This window comes from Limulus polyphemus, unplaced genomic scaffold (genome assembly GCF_000517525.1).
Source record: "Limulus polyphemus unplaced genomic scaffold, Limulus_polyphemus-2.1.2 Scaffold95, whole genome shotgun sequence".
Taxonomy (NCBI): Eukaryota; Metazoa; Arthropoda; class Merostomata; order Xiphosura; family Limulidae; genus Limulus; species Limulus polyphemus.
In genome coordinates, this window is record NW_013665705.1 from 36,137 (window position 1) to 39,267 (window position 3,131).

Here is a 3,131-nt window from a genome sequence, read left to right on the forward strand (position 1 = left end):
CTTGCAATCATGCGAGACACACGCCCCATACCATAACTGACGCCCCCACCAAAAGGCACTGTTGGAACAATGTTTCTTGGAGTGTAACCTGCGTTACGATGCCTCCAAACACGGGTTCGACCATCAGTTACGTGGAGTAAAAAATCTACTCTCGTCTGACCAGTGTATTTGTCGCCAGGTTTGAAGGTTTCAGTTCTGCCTTGCTCTGCACCAGGCCAACCTCTCCCTGCGATGGCGATCGTCAAGTGTCGGGCGTTTTATGACTCTCCTTGACTTCAGTCCCGCATATTTTAAACGATTTTTTACTGTTCTGGTTGACAGATTACGAACAGGTAACCACTGCCTTTTAAGACGGGTGCTTGTTGAAAACGGATTTCGTCTGACCAATCTACCAAGGCTCCTATCTTCACGTTGGGTTGTTACAGATGGTCGACCAGAGTTAAGGACCGTCCTCGAGTTGCCACCCAGAATGAAGACGGATATCAGAGGCGCAGAGATGGCAAATTATTGGCATGAATTCCGCTGGTATGTCCTACAAGGCGATAGGTAGACAGCTTGGCTATCATTACACAGTGATCAGCCGTTTGGTCAGAAAACATTTGCCATTCTTACTTAAAATGATTTTGCATTCAGAAATTCGGGACTTAAATACGGATTTGATGCACGAGAAAATAGTGCATATTGGACGTGAAGAAGGGAGCAAGTTGCACGTGGGCCTGATTTAAATGTCACACCTGAACACTAACATCCTTTTAATTATGTTTGAAATTATGAACATTGCTCAACATCATGAAAATTAAACCTTATTTTCAATAAGCAATCCTGAAAAATATTTGGGGGTGCTTAACTTTTTTCCAGGTGTATATTATCATTCAGTAAGTATGCACAGTAAACTGTACAAAATGTAAACTATTATCACTCAGTAAGTATGCACAGTAAACTGTACAAAATGTAAACTATTATCATTCAGTAAGTATGCACAGTACACAGTACAAAATGTAAACTATTATCATTCAGTAAGTATGCACAGTAAACTGTACAAAATGTAAACTATTATCATTCAGTAAGTATGCACAGTAAACTGTACAAAATGTAAACACTATTATCATTCAGTAAGTATGCACAGTAAACTGTACAAAATGTAAACACTATTATCCTTCATTAGGCATTCACAGTAAACTGTACTATCTGATTACTTGCAAGTATAATTTTGTTCCTTTGAAATGAGTAGTGTGAAGAGTGTTTATTGCTGGGGTTTTTATTATTATTAAAATAATTATAAGCATACTCTCCGAGTACCTTTTTTTTATCACCCCTTACTCGGATTCTAACCCCCTTATCGTCTTCAGCACCCAGATTTTGATTTTTTTTTCTGGTCAACTTGTCTCATGTCATTATAATGTATGAAAATTTTTGGGAAATCTTTCACACGAACACAAGTTTGCAGAAGTTATAGATAAAACAATCTCAAGCGACTTAAAGTACACTATAGTAGGTTATTAGATTAAAATAAATACAATTTAAATTATTGATTAAGAAGAAATACATATGTAATAGTCTAATATGTATAATTAAGTTTTGTGTATTTACTTTAAGCACATCAGAGAAAGTTCAGAAACCTCTTTCAATTACATTTAGATGTTTATTTGTTATATTCTGTGTGCTTCTAGAAAATGTTAAAATAACAGTTGTGATTCATGGTCTTACCACAAGTTTTCATTGTTAAAAATCACTTGTATCTATCTACCGTGTGGTGAAGATGGGGATCTCTGTTTAGGCGGGAAGAAAGAATAAGCACGCAATAGGCAAAACTTTTATACTCCCCTACCAAAAAGTATTTAGAAACGTAATTATAACTATAAATAAATCAATATAAAAATAAAAATTTCAGGGTTATTCATTTTGTATATAATTAAACACAAATATAAACTATTTTTGTATAACTTTTTTTCTTATCTTTGGAAGCACAAATTTACTTTTAATTGTTTTTGATTTAGAGCATTTTTTTGTAATGTTGCAATCCATGATCATCTCGGTTTTGCTCTCGGGCCTCTTCTAATTTCCTTCTTTCGCGACTGTGGGAATTTCATTAAAAGGCTGACTTGTTAATTTAAGATATTTAAAAGTATCTCACTAGGGCTTATTAGCCTTTGTTAGTGGATTAGCATTCCAGATTGGGTTAGTACAGCATTCTCCTGGAGTGAGATATCGGATTCAATACAAAGCCAATGGATTACTACAGACTCGTTTGTAGCCGACCAATCAACATTGAATATACATATAATATTGCCCGAGCAGTTAAACAAAAGATCTTTACTAGCAAGTGCTAATGGGTTAACCTTCCGGTTCAGTTTAGGAAATACTCGCTTAAAGTACGAGTGGACCTGGGGTCAAATTTTGTACATGGGAGACTCCAAAATTTGAAAATTACAGTACCTATTTGTATGTTTGAAATCGAGTCCGAGATTATCTGGCGAAAATCGTTGGGTTAGGTGCTGTATGCATAACTTAAACATGTTAACCCTATATTAAGTATGGTGTGCTTTTTAGAGAGCACAACTCCATATCAACCCAAGCTAGTTAAGGCGCTCGACCCGCAGTTTTTGGGTCGCGGAATCGAACCCCGTTACCGAAAATCTTCGAACTTTCAGGTGTGGGGCGTTATAAAGTCACATTGAATCCCATTATTCGTTGGTAAAGAGTTGGCGGAGGGTGGTGTTAACTAGCTACCTTCTTTCTAGTCTATCACTTCAAAATTAGCGTCGGGTAGCACAGATAGCTCTCAAGCTATCTAGTATCATTTAACGAGAATTGAAATTTTGAAAGGTGAAAAAAAAAAAAACTTCCTTAATAGTTTTATTGCACTTTAACAAGGTTTAGGTTTTGTCAGGTGAACATACCTAATGGCTTTTTTAAACGTTTGGAAACCGCTAATAATTCAGAAGCTCATGATATAAATAAGAATTTTAATGTCCAAATTGGATAGAAAAATCGTTAGGTTCTATTCAACAAAGAATGGTTATAGACAAGCGGACTGAGTGACCCAAGTAGTTTGAAATTGATGTTAAACGTCAAGTTTAAAAAATGACGTACATTGTGGGTATAAGAATGTTGAAAGTTTTACTTTCATA